The sequence below is a fragment of the Dermochelys coriacea genome, chromosome 10 (genome assembly GCF_009764565.3).
Source record: "Dermochelys coriacea isolate rDerCor1 chromosome 10, rDerCor1.pri.v4, whole genome shotgun sequence".
NCBI classification, from domain to species: domain Eukaryota; kingdom Metazoa; phylum Chordata; order Testudines; family Dermochelyidae; genus Dermochelys; species Dermochelys coriacea.
Genome location: NC_050077.1, coordinates 75,665,634 through 75,685,785, shown reverse-complemented (window position 1 = coordinate 75,685,785; position 20,152 = coordinate 75,665,634). Strand labels below are relative to the sequence as shown.

General features: G+C 40.4%; 1 long non-coding RNA gene across 2 annotated transcripts; it reads right to left on the bottom strand.

Annotated features, from left to right (window-relative positions):
* Positions 1-3,624: 3,624 nt before the first annotated feature.
* LOC122456101 lies at positions 3,625-10,664 on the bottom strand. 2 transcript variants are annotated; one of them, XR_006274767.1, is made up of 3 exons: positions 9,390-10,664; positions 9,079-9,153; positions 3,625-5,733 (listed from the first exon to the last, which is right to left on the bottom strand). It is a non-coding gene; the product is annotated as an uncharacterized LOC122456101 (long non-coding RNA). The 2 variants fall into 2 exon arrangements; XR_006274768.1 differs by lacking the exon at positions 3,625-5,733 and having other exon boundaries at positions 8,492-9,153.
* Between the last annotated feature and the right edge of the window lie 9,488 nt (positions 10,665-20,152).

Below are 20,152 nucleotides of genomic sequence, written 5' to 3'. Positions count from 1 at the left end.
ATCTTCATAACTATAGTATCTGAGTGCCTGCTTCAGAAATGTTTCCCTATAAGTTAGATACAGGTTAGAAGTAGTAGATCAAGCACTAGGCCATGCTTACTACAAAGGGATGGCAAAGTCAAGTGGAGCTGTTCCGTTCAAAAAAGCGCTGTATTCCATTTGTTGTGCTGTACTATTGGCAGCAGTAGTTTTATGAGATAAAGTGTTTAGTAATTATTCCCCTCTGTAAAATGTCATCCACTGGTTTAAAATGAGATAGATGGATTTCTCTGGTGGGATTTTTATTCACATTGTTTTACAACGGTTGGTATTTAATTTTGATTGGTTCTGAAAAAAATGGAGAATAATACTGATTAATACACTGCAACATGTCAGAATTTTTTAAAAGAAAGTCTCAGTAGGCCAAAAAGGCTTTTTTATTACTTTATTATCTAAAAAAGTACTTTTGTTTACAAAATTCAGCATATCCATTTTATTTCAATTGTGTGCTGTTGTATTGCTTTCAGGGGAACTTGCTGATAGACATAGGAAAGCAATCAGTCCAATAGATAATACATATAAAATTATTACATGCATCCACACAGAAAAAAAAATGTACAAAATGAGAACAGTTTACATTATTGCCTTGCTTGACCCTTTACAGAGAGTTTATTTGTATTAGACTTTACCTATTCTTTATTTGTATTAGACTATACCTTCTTTTAACATGTTATAATCAAGATAGAACTTCGTTAGTGACTGAAAATGAGCTATGGAGCTGAGCACCAGTGAAAACCCAGCCCAGGTGAGTAGGGGTCTCCTGCACATGTTAGTGGAAGCACATGTTGGTTAACTTATTGCAGTCTGGTGGCTCTGCCTCTTCTGTAGTTGTGAAATGAGTTGATAACCTCACAACGCAAGCCACAATCAAGTCCCTTGTCAGTCTCAAATGAGATGTCAGTGTTTGGATGGGCTACGGAGACTGATCTATACTCCCAAGTTGATAGATGGTCCCTTCTGGGTTTATGTTCATAAGAATAGTGTGGAGAAGATAATAATGATTCTGCAATATTGTACCTGTTCTGTGGATAAACAGGACTTCACTCTCCATGGCTGTCAATCCAGCATCTTTCATGAAAACAAGTGCTCACACACTGAAAATGCAATATTAGATGCAGTATATATTATAATCAATATAAAAAGATGTAGCAATAAAATGTTCCAGACATATATGGACCTGTTGAAACTAACAGTAATTTTATAATTATTTGATATTAATTATATGTAATTTACTAATGTATTCAATTAAACAATACTGTACATAATTTATAGTAACAGGTCTAAAGATGATTTAATCAAAAAGAAGCAAGGTAAACAGATTAGTTAAATATTATTAAAGCCAGCATTAAACACACAGTCATACATTTGAAATAAACATAAACAAACAAATGCCTGTACTCTGTGGGCTCCATACATGTTTTGGGTGAAACATTTGAGAAAATAATTTGGTACATTACATTTATTTGAAATATAATTAAAAGAGCTGGTTGAAATTTTTAAGATGAAACTTTTAATTGTTGACAAACAAGGTTTTCAATAAATATTTATTTTTTTAAATCATATTTTAAAAGGTCTATTTCAAACTCTGTGAAATGGAAACAATTTGAAAAAAAAATGTTTAATTGACAATTATAATAATTAGGTTTAAAAATATAAAGCATTTCATCTTTGGGTCCTGCACACACCATGTGGCTGAAGGGACAGGAGTAGGATTAACATATATTGGGCCTGTCTGTACTCAGCACAAGACCAGATAAGGTGGGTTAAAGGTGGCTTTAAGTCACCTATGTAGCCTCTAGAGATCCTTGGTGGATCTGCTGCAACCTGGACTCTGACATATTAGAGCATCCCCTCAGACTCAAAATATGAAAATGCCACTATATAAATCTATGGTACACCCACAACTTGAATACAGAATGCAGTTCTGGCCACCCCATCTCAAAAAAAGATATATTAGAACCGGAAAAAGCACAGAGAAGAGCCACAAAATGATTAGGAGAATGGAGCATCTTCCGTCTGAGGAGAGATTAAAAAGATTGGGATTGTTCATTTTGGAGAAGAGATGACAAAGAGGCGATATGATAGAGGTCTATAAAATCATGAATGGTATGGAGAAAGTGAATAAGGAAGGTTATTTATCACTTCACGTAACACAAGAACCAGGAGTCACCCAATGAAATTAATAGGCAGTTTAAGGAAGTACTTCTTTACACAATGCACTGTCAACCTGTAAAACTCATTGTCAGGGGATGTTGTGAAAGCCAAAAGCATAACTGGGTTCAAACAAGAATTAGATAAGTTCGTGGAGGACAGGTATAATAATAATAACAGAATAACAATAATCTGACTAGTAAAAATCTGAAGTAACCCCACTGAAACCAGTGATATTGCACTGAGGTAGTGAGATAAGAATCAGCCCCATAGAGTTCATTACTGCCATACTCTATCATACTATGAAAATGTGGCCTATGAAAGGACTTTGCAAATGGTGAGATGGGCAAAGGATACAGAATTAAGTTTAAGCCTGTGCAGTGTAATGATTTAGCATCAAAGTGATTATATAGTACCCAATAAATGCCATTAAGATTTCCAGCGGTTCTTATTAAGAGCATATTCAGCAACCCAAGAGTATAGCTAACTGTGTGATCTTGAAAAACACAACAGCCATGTATGTCTGACTGGCTGGCTATCTATCTATAGATATGTCATATTGTCTCAGTGAGTGATATTTGCCCTATATTTTGTTGTTTAGGTTTTTAATGAGTTAGAATCCTGCCAACATTATGGGCCTGCATATTTCTAAATAAGTAAATGATTGTTTGACCCTGTCCTTCAGCTTCATAGTCATGGAAGTCAACATGTGAAAGGCGTGGAAGATCAGGCTTCTAAGTGAAGGCCATATAAGAACAGAACTCTATATTATTTCAGCTCTGATTGACTTTGGATTTAAATGAGCAAGCCCCCAGTTGACTTTAACTGAAGTTTCACACAATGAACTATTGTAGAACTACCCCCTTCCCAGCCCCCAGATTACATGTAGTGGATGTGACCCAGCAGTGCTTCCTCTGGTAAAACTCATCATGAACTTCAATGGGAGATTAGCCAGTAAAAGGATTGCAACTGCAGGTCCAGAGTGGGTGAAATTCACCCCTGTGATGATGGCCTACTCAAAGCCTATAGACCAGTTACATCCCACTGAAGTGATGTATAAACTTTGTATGGGCCCTCTACAGAGGGGGAAACTTCACTCTATGAATAATCATCATTGATAAAATTCATTCCAGTGCAAATGCTCCATAGGCCTAACACTGGTCCTCTGCACAGAGGTGAATTTCACTCCATTTAATCCACTGACATGACCACAGTATAAGTACTGTAACAGAGCGTTCACCCTGAGATGCATACGCACATCACTGCTCAGATCTTTAAGACTGAAGGGACTGAGTTCAGGGACCATGTGACAGGGTCAGGTTGCAAGCAGCCTTTGCTATAAACGGAGACAGCCTACCCTTGAGTAGAGAGAGACCCAGGGAAGTGTCTGTAAATTCAGGTGTCACTTGAAGCCAAATAAACAAGAAATAGAAACAGCATAAATTACGTATTTAGCACAAAATAATGTTTCACAGTGAATTCATATTTTACTAAGTGAAAATATTATGGTTTGATCGTCATACATCTCAGTAACGACAGAACCAGTTTGCAGTCACCTGGTTTGGTTTGTTTTTACCAGGCAACTGTAACTAAATTAATTCATTTTCTAATAAAATATTTCAAGATGTTGAGAAAATACAGAGAAGTAGACAAAATCCTTCTTACGATCATCAGCATTAACATGAAATCTTTTTTCTGCTCATTAAAGAAAATACAGTCAATTTAATTAATACACATTAATCCCTAGCTGACATTAAAATCAGCTAAAAAACAACATTAATATAGATTATTAAAACTGAGGCATAAAAAAGTGTTAAAGGTGGCCACTATGGAGAAGAAAATAATTTCTAAAGAACTATCTGTCTCTCTTTGATTCCATTTTAAATAAGTCTGTAATCACATTTGCCAAACTCCTGTTACCCCAAGGAAAATTTACATATAGAAGAATAGTTTTCCTGTGAGGTTAAGTAATTGAGAAACACTTTTTTCTTCTTCTTCAACACTTAGCCAAATGGTTGGCTGTAGCTATCGTTCGCCATTTGGTCCATTCCTGTGTGGCCGCACGGGCTTGACAGACCAAGAGTCCAATGTTAGAACCCATGTAATAGTGGGTCTTCCTTTAGGCCACCTCCAGCCCTCAGTTGGTGGAATTTTATCCCAGATGTTGCAAGCCACCTGAAGAACAGCGTTTGCTGGAACATCATGTGGCATTCTGGTGACATATCCGAAAAGTGTAAGACACCATCTATGTACAATGGCCCCAATAGCCTGTAGACTAGAGAATCTGCAAACATCTGCATTACAAATGAAGTCGTTCCAATTTATGCCCAATAAATGACATTAGTATTATGTGTGAAAAGCCTCCAGCTTTGCCCAGTCTGAGCAGCATAGGGTCCATGTTTTACAATTGTACAGCAGTATGGAAAGGATACAGCTCAAATAGATCCTGAACTTGGTTGTCATCTGGAGATGATGTTGATTCCATAGCAGACTCTGTGATGCCAATCCGATGAAGTACTTCCATGTGAGAGTTGGAGGAACAGGTGTATAGAACCCAAATAGCAAAAGCTGGAGACTGCTTTGGCAATTTCTTATTCAAAGAGATTGGAGTCATGGGTGGACCTGATGATAGGTTTTGCAGCTTTGTTTTTGACCACAAAACATAGAGGCCAATCTTGGCCGACTCCTCCTCCATTTGCTAGAATGCCTCATGAAACTTGTCGGGGCTGTGTACTAGAAGAACCATGTCATCAGCATAGTCAAGGTCCAAGAGCAAGAGATCACCAATCTTAAATGCCTGTGGACCTGATGGAATACTGTATTATGAAATCCATTGTCCGACAAAAGAGTTCAGGGCCCAAGACACAGCCCTGCCTGACACCAGATACTGATTTAAAAGATGCCAACATCTGATTCCCAAGACATACACAGACAGTGGTTGCATTATGCAGCATGCTAATCAAGTCCAGCAGTGATTGGGACACCTATACCCTTTGAGGCCTTCCATAATCTGACACAGTCAACTGAATCAAATGCAGCCTTAAGATCGACATACACTATGTGCAGGAACTTCTTGAACTTGTGGTGTATCTCCAACAACAAGCTTAGGGTCAAAATGGTGTCTAATATGGACCCGTTCCTCATAAAGCCTGATTATTAGGGGCGATGCTACTGATGTACACGCCAGCAGAACAGGTGCAAACATCTTCCCTGGCACAGACAACAAGGGGATTGGCCTGTAACTCTTACATTCACTGCGCTGTCCCTTGCCCTTATAAAATGAGATCACAATACCATCCTTCCAGGTGATTGGCAAGGTTCCAGTTCTCCACACCGGACGAAAGATGGCCAGAAGTGATTCCGCTACAGGGTCAATAGCGCATTTTAGGAGCTCTAGAAGGATGCCATCAGTGCAGGTTGTACGTCTGTTTTCCAGTTTGCAGATGACACACTTCACTTCATCCAGCATTGGTGTGTCAGTGCAAGCGTCTGGGTCCAGAACCACAGTGGCTGCTAAATTGTCCAGCTCTCAGCAAGCAGCAGCTGAAAGATGATTCAGGGTACTGTGATAATGTTCCACCTAATGTAAAAGTACTTTGGCAAGCTGAAATTTGTGAAGCTGAAGGGGGCCTGTGGAAAGTTCTATGCACCACTCACACTCTTCTATAGTGGGCATGAAGGCTTGTGCAGGACTTTGCATAGGACACCTGCATTGAGTGAATTTCACCTAAAGGTATGTATACACTGCAAAAAAATAATAAAATCCTGGAGCAGAAAATGTAGATGTTTGGGCTCAGGCTGGAGCCAAGGCTCCAAGACCCAGCAAGTAAGGAAGTTCTCAGAGCCAGGGATCCACATGGAGCCCAAACATCTGCACTTCTATTTTTAACCTTGTGGCACAAGCCACACAAGTCCAAGTCAGTGGACCCAGGCTCTGAGGCTTGCTGCCATGGGTCTTCTTTTGCAGTGTAGAAATACCCTAGGAGACCTTGGAATATCCAAGATGTCCCTTTTCTCCTGAAATCAATGGGAATTAGATGCCTAAATACCTTTGAAGATCTGGTTTCAAGTGACTTAGCAGTCTAAGCCCCATTTTCAACTTAGGGCTTGTCTTCACTACCGGGCTAAGTCGACCTAAGTTATGCTTCTCCAGCTACATGAATAACATATCTAGAGTCGACATAGCTTAGATTGACTTACCCCAGTGTCTTCAGTGTGCCATATCAATGGGAGATGCTCTCTGGTCGATTATGGAGTCAATCGATACTCGATTTAGCGAGTCTTCACTAGACCCACTAAATTGACATCTGCTGCATTGATTGCAGCAGCATTGGTCTCTCTGGTAATGAAGACAAGCCTTTAGACATTTAAGAGCCTATGTCCCATTGACTTTCAATGAAATTTAGCCTCCTAAGTGTATGTATACACTTCAAAAAAATCCATGGCTGGCCCATACCAGCTGACTTGGGTTCCCAGGACTTGGGCTGCAAGTCTGTTTCATTGCAGTTTAGACTTCTGGGCTCTGGTTGCAGTCTGAGTTCTGGGCCCCTCCCAGCTCACAAGGACCCAGAGCCTGGGCCCCACCCTGATCCCAGAAGTCTACACTGCAATTAAACAGACCCTTAGCATGAGCCTGAGTCAGCTGGCATGGGTCAGCTGTGGGTGTCTAATTTCAGTGTAGACATACCCCAAATGCCTACATCACTACTGAAAATAAGGCTTAGGCTCCTAAATCATTGATGTGGTTCTGAAAATTTTACTTTAAGTGCTTTGAGGGCATAAATAGTATAATTGTGGGAGATGTGTATTGGCTATAGAGCAATTCATCTTGCACCTGTATCTTAAACAAGACTCCAGCTGAAGTTGACAAGGGTGTTTCCTGGGAAAGGAGATATAGTACGGTTTTGGTTTTGCATTCCTGTGTGTCTAATAAAACAGAAATATTTTAATGGAATCAGAAATCAATATTCTGTTTCCAATGCTCTACAAGTATTTAAAAATACTTTTAGCTAATTATGGGCCAAATTAAACCCAATGAGAGTTTTGCCACTGACTTCTTGGAACCCAGATTTGGCACTGTATGCAACTTTAGATATGGATTTTCAAAAAATAAAATGAGTGTTCTTATTACATACAGATTTTAATCTGGGGAATATGGAAAAGCTTAATTTCCCTTTTTCTCCCTGATTTTTTGCTCTCCTTTAAAAACTTAGCCACTCCCTTATCAAAGGGGATTACATTTACAGAATCTTATCTTCAGCTTATAACTTATTTCATTCACTGTTTCAAAGGGTTAGATAAAACATCAAAAGGGGAAAGTGAATTGTGTGATTATCCCATGAACAGTGTGTTTTAAGAATTTACCTTGCTGCTAAGAAAATGGAGAAACATTGGTTTTTATTGCTCTACATGTTCCAAACTATGATAAGGTTTTGGGCTAATTAAATAAGATGCAAGATTTATTCGTGTACTGGTTTGTGATAAATGTAGTGTGCTTCAGTATTTACTTCTGTTTCCCTTAATATTTTAAAGTTTCCTTTTAAGTGCGTGAAAAATGGGTAAAACTGTCAGTTCTTATCATATATGACCTTGCTTTTTGGCTAGCCTCTTTCCTCTTATCTATCAAACGCATTACTCTCTCCATCATAATGTGGCAGTGCAAACAGTGCAGCTAGCCAGCAAACATGACCAAAGCTACTTTTAAACTGCCTCTAGACTCTTTAAACTCAGCTAAAAAGCTGATTAGGTTCCACCTCTTTGGGCTTTATCTCATTTTGATAGCCACACTACGAAAAAGTGATCTAGTAAAAAGCTGGCTGACAGGAAAGCTAGTTAAAGTGTGTGCTTACTTAGGAAAGTATACTTAAAGAATAATGAATGGATTAATTAATTAATTAAAACACCTGATTCGTTTGTCATAACCAACTGTGTAAACTAGTTTGTCTATTGGCTGAGTCTTGGAATGAGCAAAAGTTGTTTTTTTAAAAAAAACAACCTTTTTTGGGAAAGTGGAAGCAATTTAACATTTCCCAAAGCGAGCACTCCAGTAACAGAAACTGACAATCCTGCCTAGTATATTAATCCTTTCTGTCAGACCTTTGCATCGTTGTTGTTGGTTTATTTATTTGTTTCAGTTTTAAGATTCTTTTCCTCTGGTGTGAAATTAACCCAAATCAACGCAGAAGAGGGGGATTTCTACAGTAGGCTTGAAGCAAAAGTGAAGGGGCAAAGTGAGGGAAAGTACGTAGGCATCCCCCCCTGCTAGCTTTCCAAAGGATAAAACAATATTTAGATCTAGAGCTGCAGAAGAACACGAGTATATTTTATTTCCTTTATTGTCGGTAAAACATAGCAGTTAGAGGAAAACATAATTGTGTTCCATTGTTTTCTCATTGATGGTTAGCCACATTTATACCGGTTGACTGGAAGATGTATGATCTCTCCGGTTGCTCTTTGATCCATACACCTTCCCAGTGGATATCTTTTTTTCTTTTTAAACCAATTTTTAAAAGAAGAGATTAGAAAGGGGAGGGGAAGACTGGCTACAAGAGAAAAGGGTGTGGTTTGATGTGGGGAGGTTAAAGTCAGCATGTGTAGGAAAACCACAAACCATTGTTGAGGGTTGTTTGCACGATTTACTTTTGCTAGTGAAATACAATGGCCACTATTCAGAAAATAGTCAATAGACTGTAACAAGCCCTAAAAACATATATGCTTCATTATAACAGAGCCTAGGAATCATGTTTTTAAGTGTTATTTGCTTTACTTTGTCAATAAAGCAGCAGGCAATATGTCAAGTCTTTGGCATACAATAAAAGTGTGCACTTTTCCTCCCCTCTAAACCCAAGAAGTTTTGGGCAAGAGACTAATCTTGTTTCCCTTTTTTACCAGCTGCACAGATTGTAGCAGATCGAATGGTTACAACTGCCTGAATTTATCTTTAGCACAAATGCCCCCCAAGACCTGTAAAGAGAGACACGATTAGTGGTAGCTGATAATCACTAAAAACCAAACGCTGTAGTAATAAGGATTTAACGCCTAGAGTGGGCATCATTTTCCCCACCGATTTCCCAATATCCGGAATACCTTCGACTGATTTGACCAGAACTGCTTTTAAAATCGAGATTAGAATATTGCAGATTAATTTCCAAAGTGTTATAATTAACATCCTCAAGGCTCTGTTTCACCCCTAAACCTACCTTTAGCATCTTCATTAAATTCCCCCTAATACCAGGTACAAGCGAAAGTGCCTGGAAATGGCCCTTCTCTCTGAGAAAAGGCTACAAATGGAGAATCATCCTAAATCTTGAGTGGCAACACTTCAGACACGGTCCTGTTATTATATGGTTAAAAGGATGCGGAGCCCAAACCATTCTACGCAGCTGGATGGTTTACCCAATGGCCTTTGGGGAATCTTGATCGCTTTGTCAGGCGCCTTTCAAAACGGAAGGGAAGGGAAATGATTGCAAGGAGAATGAAGTCTTGTACCTGTATCATAGGAAAGTGTTGCTTGCCTGGGAATATCCTGTTATTGCATGTACACATCTCTGTTAAATAATAGGATTTAGTGCCGGAAATTACTACTGCAATCAGCGTTTTAGAGATCATCCTAATTCACAAATGGATCCCAGGCTGCGTGGCTCATCACAGACTGATGCTCTATTTGTAGTCTGTCAAGAATGACAATCTATCAAGTGAGTATCAGAGCATCTTTATGCTAGAGTCCCTCCTTGGCCCAAGAACATCGAAGAAGGACATCCTACCTAGCTGGGACTTTGCCTCCCCCTCTTTGTCCCCTGGTGACTGAGATTTTTCTATTCGTTTGACTACAGCCTGTGAGGATGTGGCTTGAACCCCAGGGCCAGCGTTTCTCTGGCGCCCCTTTCTTTTAGCTTGTGTTCCTGGGGCCCAGCTGAAGTGAAGGAGAATTTCTCCATTGGGTTCAGTGCTAGCAGGAGAGTGTCCCCTTGGGTCGCTGAATCTGGAGTGAAATATTACTGGGAAATATTAAACCCTACCGTGAAGGCCAGGGGAAGAGTTCATAGCCAGCGGACAGAAGGATAAACACACATAAACCCTGATCTGTTCCCTCCCTAGACGTCAGGTCTGCAAGTTCTTCGGTGTAAAAAAAAAAAAAGATCACAATTAACTAATTGCCCGGGATTTGGGGGGAGGGTGGATATTTTTTACATATATTCCTCGTTGGAAGAAATACGGTGATGAGGGGGTTAAAGAAACTGCCTCGCTGAAGACCAGGGACCCACAGATATCTAACAATAGGTAACATTACCGATTAACATGATCTGTCAACACTCCTTTGACCCATGTGACTAGAGCAGATCTATTAGCTGGCACCTACGCTGCCCTCTCAGTCACCTTGGTAAGACTTTGCACCCCCTGGTTGCGCCTGAGTCACTGGTAAATATTTTCTTACGCCAGGCTGCCCTTTCCCTCTCCCTGATCCCGGTGTGTGTACTGACTTTGATAGTGGCTGTTTTCTTAGCACAAAGATGGCACTTCCTGGAGCCTTGCAAACATTTTTGTTATAGAATTAAGATCTGCAGGGCAGATAGGACGGGTGCATTCTGGACAGAGGAAGGGCCACCTTTGGGAGGGAGGGGGGCTGGTGGGTAAAGAAAGCGGATGTTAGTATGGACCGTGCAGATGATGGTCTGTATTCAGTGCCACCCAATAGCAAATAACGCTTCCCCTCTTTCTTTGGGGACAGGATCCATTTCTTTCCATCTCAGGCCAAGTTTGGGTTTTTTATCTGCTCAGGGTTGTGTGGCTTGTTGATTTCTTCCGATGTTGCTGCATGTATAACTTTGGCCAAAAGTACACTTTTTGGGGGCGGAGAGAGGGCTTGTTACTTACAAAACAATCAAGTATTTCATATTAAAAGGGCAAGAAAACTCCACCTTCAAACATGGGAGAGATCAGAAAGCAGAGGGTCCTGATGGACAGACCTCGGTTTCAAGGTGACTAGTCTAGATGGTGTTTTAACAGATAAGTCACCGATTTGTAGACAATTTTCTAAAAAAAATGGTTTTCACCATACCAGCTGGAAAATCGTTTGCTTGTTCGTTTGTTATTATCTCAACCAAGCTGACAGTCTATCTGTGTGCTCGGCTTACCAGCCATGACAGTCAATGGGAAGAAGTCTCTCTTTGACTTCGGTGGGCTTTGGGTCAGAAGCTAAAATGTCAGTTCTCCATATGCAATAGATTGGTAGATAGCCAATTACCTACCTAGCTTATTCCCTTTGAGACCGTGTTAAGAAAGACTCTGTCCTGGGTCCCTACCATTGACAGTTGATCGGGTAAACAGAGGTTGCAGGCTGTATATAAAAACTTTGCAGTGTTGCTGTCGGAGATTGCTGTCGAAAGTAATGCCCTGTCTCAGTGCACATTAGTTCATCACAATTTGCAATGCTGGGATGTTGTGTTTTTTCCCTCCTGGGACAATCTACACAATCTTAACAGCCAAAGGACTTTCTGAGCTGAATTTAATCTGGGAAAAGCCTGATGAGAAAATTGAAGTCTGACTTTCTATTCCCCCCTAAACTTCTTTGCTGTAACTCGGGGTTCTCAAACTGGGGGGTCAGGACCCTTCAGAGGATCGTGAGGTTATGGGGGGGAAGGGGTCGCAAGCTGTCAGCCTCCAACCCAAACCCCGCTTTGCCTCCAGCATTTATAATGGCCTTAAAGTGTTTTTAATTCATAAGGGGGTCGGGGGTCGCACTCAGAGGCTTGCTCTGTGAAAGGGGTCACCAGTACAAAAGTTTGAGAATCACTACTATAACTGATCAACCGCAATTAACTATTTGCCATGGGTGATTGTGTTGCATACTCGTGTGATTTGCAAGTGCCAGGCAATATGTATGTCCAGAAATATATATATTTTTGAGGATCTGAATTCATTTAAGGGTCAGACGCCATTGGCTGTGTGAGTTCGAGTCCCGTAATAAAAGGAAATATGCTTTAAAGACTATGGATAGTCAGGAAAACCAAGCAGCCCTGCAGTCCTTGTTCACAGAAACCCTTCACTGAATTTCCCGAAAACCTAGTCTGTGCAGTAGGACCTGCTGTGTTAAATTATGATCCAACGGCTTTGGGGTGGGAACAATCAATCAGAATACCTGGGGTAGTGTGTAATGTGTGTGCTCTTGCCAGCAGGAGCAAGCTGCCCCCGAACACAGTCCCCCAGCAGGTTAAATAAATATCATACTATAGACAAACCGAGAGGATCACATGGCAGCATCAATCAGCTGTTGATAAAGTACAGTATTCCTTTAATACACGCTGGGAAAGTTATTTAACACTTACAAAATCTGTATCCACTGCTTTTCCCTTTTCGTAAAGGGGGCCGAGGCGGAGGAAATGTTCTTTGAAAGTAAGTACTTGTGGCACCTTAGAGACTAACAAATTTATTAGAGCATAAGCTTTCGTGAGCTACAGCTCACTTCATCGGATGCACTGAATTCTTTGAAAGTGTAACTCTTTTAAAGAGACAGGGGGGGGTGACGGTTGCACTTTCCTGGGGGATATAATAGAAAGCTTTTAATGAAGCCGCAGACAGACACTGCCTAAAGTATATGAGCCACAGTGCTGACAAAAACAAAAACAAAATATGGAAATGGTTAAACGAACAAGTAAATGCAGAAGTGGCCAGAGCCAATATCACCTGCATATCAGGGTGTCTTTTCATTCATAACTGCACAAAGCTGGTGATTGAAAGGCTCAAGGAATTTAGGGAACTGATTTGCAATTAAATAATATAGTGCAAAAAGGAGAAAGTCTCCTAGCCGCAATATACAAATCTCTCTTTTATTTCCTATTGCAATGTCTGAGAAACTAAACAAGGAATATATAAATAAGTGCTCGCCTAGACACTATGCCAGAGAAAATGGAATAAATCTATAGGACTGAATTAATATAGGAGTAATTAATTTCCTCGGGACTTTGTGTGGAACAATTTGATCGTGCGTTGTGTAAAGAACTGGGAATATGTTAATGCGCTGCATTTTCAGTGCATGCTTTTCAGTCAAGTAGGTGAAAATGGAAGTAGGTTGAATATTCAGGGGCATAGTAAGAACAAGAGTATCATACAAGTACGTTTTTTGACCCACTGTGTTTGTTACCATTCTGCTTTCAACTTTGCACTTTTAATTAGCATAATACACCCCAAGTCCCTTATCCTATTATACATGAGGTGATAGCCCCGATCCTGCAAATATTTACCCATCCCCCCAGTGCTTAAATCACGCGAATGCTCCCATTGAAAGCGATGGCATTATTCAGGCACATATAAGTTAAGCACCTGCCTAAATATTTGCCTAGGCACCATCAGATGTACCTGCATCTACCCACAAATCCGAGTGCCAGAGAGAAAGTGAGAAGTTTAATAGATAAAGCAAGACACTTTGCAGCTACAAATACAGGAGAAACATGGTTCAGTCACCACAAGTAAATTCTGACAAGTCTGCTCTTAACAAATGAAGATTAATGTCCACTCTAAAGGGAAGCTGTTCTAAGTGCTGTTTATACAAGAGAAATGCTGGAAATGGAAAAGGCAGGCTGATAGAGAGAACGCTGCTGCTCTACAAAGTGTTGAAATAAATGGCTGCTGATCCAAAAAAGTGTTGACATGGATGCTTTCCCCTACCCTGTACACCGCCGGCCATTTCTTTCAATGCTTTAGGAACTCAGCGTAATACAGGAAAGATCCCGTGTTCACAAAATTGCACCGTTGTGCTGATAATTTCAGACAATATCGTTATATGCTAAAGTCTACATCTAACACTGCTCTGCAGACCTCTGTTGTGGTATGGTCGGAATATACGAGGTTACGTAGGTGGTATGTCACACGTTTTATTTACTTCAATTGGGAATGATCATAGACCTCTCAGGATACACACATCCACACGAAAAATCACTTACACCACCAGACAACATAAGACGATTGTGTTTTTGTGGCATCAGACATTCAGCTCTCTATTAATGTTTAATATGACCTTTTGGGGAATATGGAATGTAACTAGATAAGGTGGCAAATTCTGAACTTGTGTCAGAAAGATAACAAACAAATCACATCTAACATACACACACAATGTGCAGTTAGTTTATGATGTCACCAGGTGCTATTGATTATATACAGATCACGTACAGATTCGAATTGCACAAAAAATGCTTTGTATTTTGTAGAGTGTGTGAAAGAGAGAGAGAGAGAGAGAGAGAGAGAGAGAGAGAGCTACATTTACCATTTAGGTGGGTGTGGGTGATGGTGTGGGGGGGGTGGGGCTAAATAAGACACCAAAAGTAACCTAACTTTTGGCTAGTTATCCATTTGCTGTGCTAAAAGGGTTTGGCTTAACTCCCTGAGGGTGTCGTCAATGCAATTTCTGAGAGAACAGAAGTGGTTTTAAAAAGTCACTGCACCCGTTGGTGTGAATAAGAAGCTCCACACGGTGTCCAGAGCATTCAGTGATTTGTGACTGAGAGTCCTAACTGTAGGTGTAAGACAGATTCTCTCCACTTTGCCCTTCGCCACCATGACTCCTTCAAAGAAAGGGGAGCCTGTTGGATCTTTTCCCCCACACATGTTCCTTTGTTGTGGGCGTAGGCGGGGGTTATGGACTCACTTGATTTGTGTTGACTTATTGATGTTTGCTTAAAGTTTGGGATGGGGATGAGGAGTCGGGGGGCTATCTTGTATCCAGGCCACAGAAGAGCGGCCCAGGCTTTTTAGCCACAGCAGCAGCAAGTCCTGAAGTAGTGTCTCCTTCTCCTGTAATGCGTTTGGAAAGTTGCGCTAAAGAGCTCTTTTACCTGTAACAGACACCCTCAAGCTCTCTCCAGGGGCCTGTTGGGCAGATGTAATGGGAGGGCCAGGGGGGCCTTGTTTGGCTAGACATGGGGACATTTGTCATGGTTGACCTGTGAACTTCAGCTTCTGAGCTCAGCACTGTGCTGAGGGGTTTGGGCTAATGTAATAAAGCGAGAGAGACAAGAGGAAAGGCCTATCTTGCCCCAGGGCCACCACATGCTCACTCCACTTTACTATCAGTGCTACATGGAGACTGTGGCTTCATTTCATATTCCATTAATATTTACAGCGGCGATTGAATTTCCCATTACAAAGTTCACCATACACACACTGCTAATATGAAATATTAATCCTATTGTGTGCATTATGAAAAGTCTTACTATTAAAAACAAAAATCCAATCACCAATTTGCACCAGCAAATTCATTTACTCCATTCACTTGGAATCAGAGGTTTTCATCCAATATAGAGTCTTAAACGCCCTTTCCATGCTCACAGTTTTGATCTGCATTGTGGACGTGTTTACACATCTAACAACTTTGCGCCTGAGTTTTACTAATAAGATCAAGCTCGAAATGGCTGTAATTTTCCATCTATATAATTTATAAAACAGAAATATCAAGTTGTCAGATTGTTATTTGTTTGTTTTTGCTGAGTCTTAAAATAAGATGCCAAAATCATAATAATATATCCATACTAATCACGAGATGTCTCAACCCTGGATGTATATGAGAACTTTGGTTATTTTCTTTTAATAAAAACAAACAACACAACACAACAACAAAACAGGTTTTGACCAGTTTGAGAATATAATCAAGCCCTATACGTTTTAAAGACAAGTCATCAACTTTGCAAATTGCAACGGAGTCATTTTTCATTGCTGATTATAAAATGAGCATCAGTAGTGACTTCTGTGAATGGATTGTTGTCAGTAAAAAGTCACAAAAGTGCACTGGGAATCAACTGAATTGAAATCAAACTAATCATTTCACCAGCCTGGGTAACAAAAAGAAGTGTTGAGTTAAACTTGTGCAACCGTTAAAGTTAGACCAAGAGAATAACTGACAGCGATTCTCCCCCGCCCACTGGAATATGTTATTGCTTTTTGATTTTAGAGGTGACATACCTATCATCACTCTGCTTTTTGCCCTGAATATATCGTCTTATCTTGGACGAAGTGCAAAGCTGCAAATCCTTGACAAAAAACGTAATGCTTTCAGCCTAACACAGGTATATAATCTAACTATTACTCAGAGAAATGGAAAAGGAGTACTTGTGGCACCTTAGAGACTAACGAATTTATTTGAGCATAAGCTTTCGTGAGCTACAGCTCACTTCATCGGATGCCTGGGGCAATCCTGGACTGCGAATAACTGGTTACCTCTTTTTGCTCTTGACTGCTATTGATTCATAGTAATTGCCTTAGAAGTTAAAGAACTGTCAGAAACTCGGTGCATGGCATTTCTGTGTGTTAAAATAGTTGGGAGAAAGTTGTAATTATCTGTAATTTGCTCTCACTATTTGTAGCAGTCTTTTCCTAGGATCACACTTAAATGACACTGGTGTAACCCAGTTTTTAACCAGCTTTTGTCAGGAGCTGGACTGTGTTGATTTACAACAGTGTTGACTCTCTGTTGTCAGCAATAACTAGGAATTCTCTGTAGAGACAGTCTCTTCACCTTGAATCCCAGGGACCTCTGCTTAAGGTTGAGCTTGAATTTATCTGGGACAGTTCCACCTTTGGCTCTGCTAAATATAACGGTTTCCAATCGGTCTGGGCCCTTTCTAATCTCAGCTCTGATTTTGATCTTGCAGTATTTTGATCAAGAGGGGCTTATGGGTTTTGCCTTTTTTATTTCTTCTTTGACCAGTGCCTCCTCGACGAACAGAATAAGCAGGAACGCTTTCCTCTATATCTATCATTCTTAATCGGCTTGTATTCAGGCAGTTTGGGAATATTTAAGTTAGTTTTTCAGTTCAGGGGAAAGACACAGGCTCTAGAAGGTATGGTTGGGTGACATTTTCACGATGAGATCGGCTCCGTCTTCCCCCCCCCCCACCACCACCACCTTTTTTTTTATACAGCCCTAAATGTGTCACGCTTTGTCACATCCTCTGTGTGTGTGTTTTTAGAGAACATTTGAATAAAAGGCTCGATGCCAGGTATTGGTGACACAGTGGGTGGAATTTTCAGCCTTTCCACAAAGAGTTGGAAGCCTCTATTTGCATAAGGTCAGGGTACAGCTTCTGATAGAACTTTAGCAGCATCTCTGTCTCTTAGCAACACTCTTGCACTCTTGGTCCCTGCATCAAATTGACTGGTCCTTTCCTTTTCTTCCTTTCATAGGGAGGCTTACAATAAAATGTCACCCTTCCAACCTGTGCCTGTCACCCAGTAGGTCATCTGTTTCTCTACACCTCCCCCCAAGGCCCCCCCCCCACTCCACTCTTCATCTCCAATTAGAGGATGAGATTATTCATTTGGTACCTTCCCAAAACGGCTTCATTTTTTTATTTTGTTAATTAATATTAATAACATTTCTCCTTTTGTATGAATAAAAAGGAGCCCTCATAAACAGAGGAGATAAGGAGCAAATTGCTGGCACCTGCAAAACAATGGGATTGGAGAGGGGTAATAAGGCGAGTTGAGATAGAGAGAGCAAGGTTTAGGTCATCCTCTCCACCCATTTAGTTGATGCAGGGTTGAGCTCAGCATGGAAGCCTTCAATGTGCTTAGAATATTAGAGTCACCCTTCTTGGCTCCAGGATGGGAATTGGTGACAGAATACAGATGCTGATAGGTGGTGTTAATGGAGGGTCAGATTTGGACAATGGTATCCATCACTTGCCTCATGGCTCCGCTGTCAGATGGAGTCATTTCTGACTGCTCTATCACCAAGATTTGGGAGCGATTCAATTATTACATTCAGCTTGGCAGCGGTGTATACAGATCTACGCCCAAAGGACCGAGAAAAAAATCGACTCCATCTTTCTTGGTTCCCCCCCCCCTCCAAATTATAAAAAGCCTTAACTGTTCAATATGCCCCTTTGCTCCTTGTTTCTAAAAAAAACAGCTGCTGAATTACTCAGTCTCCCAGTAACTTGGCAGCTAAATTAGCACAAAGAAACTTTTGTTGGGAAGATTATTGCAGATCTGCTAAAGTTTTAACCATGGACAGAATGTTTGTATATTTCATCCTAGAACTTCAGCTGAACAGGGCTCAGTGAGCCTTTTTCATAGCAAGGCTGATAATGTTTGCACAATGACATATATATGTCTTTAGAGAACTGATCCAAATGAGAAGTAATTCCTACTACCCCCACAAAAACTACAAGTGGGCTTCTTCACCCAAGCAGGATTGGATTATTATTTATAAAGTTGTAGTGTCCAGAAATTAAATAATTTAAAGTACTGGGCTGAAGGACAAACCTTAAAAACGGAGAAACTTTGCATTATTTTCTTTATATTTTAAAAGTGTTTAAGTGGTGGCAGCCCTTTTAAATTCAGTCCGGATTTTATTCCCTGGCTCCCTGTGGCGAATTGATCCACTTCTAAGGAGGCATGGCTTGTTTTCGCTAACACGTTATCCATCTCTTGAGTGGCGCAAATACTGAGGTGAAATCTGGTGCTTTTCTTCAAAACTCTTGTCTTGGGTGTTTTCTTCCTGGCCTCTTCCTTTCTAAGTTTTCAGACACCGTCTTTCCTGCAAGATAAATTCTCAGGAATGGGTTCTGAGAAAAAGCTACAGAGGTTAAAAGTCAACTGCTTCCTCTTTAATAATTCACATGTCATATTTCTTCCACTTTGTCAAGTTGGCTAAAGAAGATGGACAGGGCTGAGACAGGCAGACACTTGAGTTTATTATCCAAGGGCTGAGGAATCCTTGGAAGGGCGATCCCTTCTTTACCTATGTAACAGGGGCAAACCTACTTGTTGACTAGCTCCATCAGATTGCCATCTGCTCGACGCTCCTCCAGCAATTTTGCAAAGAAACAACTGTTTACAGTTAGACAGTTGTATGTCGCGTTTTCCTAATTCTCGTAGATTTTCTCAGAAAGGCGCTTTCTCTCCCTTTGCTCTCATGGAGGTTAACCAAACTGTTCCTTCACACCTTTTGCTGTTACAAAACCCCACCGCCCAACTGTCCATCGACTAATAGTGTTGAATAGGAGCCTAATTTTTCTATTATTATTTTCCTGCGTTAGCCAGAGCAATGTGACATTGATCATGCCTCCTACGTGATAAAGCACCTTCACGTGGTTTGTTTTGCTGTTCACATTTTTGAGAGTTTGGGACTAACTCAGCAGCCTGCCGTTTAAAAGAAAAAGGTGGTGATTATATAGTCATCTGAGGAGTCTGAGGAAAGCAAAAGAGGTAGGGATAAGCTCCTGAAATGTGTCTGAACCTGGAAAAAATATCAGAGAGTGCAGCTTCAGGCAAACAAGATATTGCCTGCATTCAACATACAAACACTGACTCATCTGGAGCGTGGCATAGTTCCTCACATTTGCCTTCTATCTATTTACCTCAACAGAAACAAAGTTTAATGAAAAGAAAAGGAGTACTTGTGGCACCTTAGAGACTAACGTGCCACAAGTACTCCTTTTCTTTTTCCGAATACAGACTAACACGGCTGCTACTCTGAAAAGTTTAATGAATCACACTTCGACTAGTCCACGCTCGTTTGTCTTTCAACATTGCTTGTCTTCGATTTTTAGAAGAACTTTTATGATTAAAATGTTTTATAGATCTCCTCTAGTCCTCCCCAATCCATACATTTAGTGGCAGCCTGAAAAATCTAGGCTCTGTTAGTTTGCGTGCGGAATAATATCATTTATTGGTATATCTTTAGTTATATTCGGAAATAAGTTTATAACAAAAGGGGGAAAGAAATCGCTTGTTGTAGTATATATATTCACTGGGAAACATACATTCGGGTAAATGAGTGACAACAGAACGGATAATATTATTATTCTGGTTGCTGTCTCGTTACTGCTGTATCACTATGGTAAAGTTTTCCTCTTGATGTGGTTTAAAGGAGTATAATATTTTAGCATTATTTCATTTAAGAAATAACCAATTTGTTACTTCTTCTTTTTACTGTAGTTTGATGTGGTTTAAGTTTTATCCGAACAAT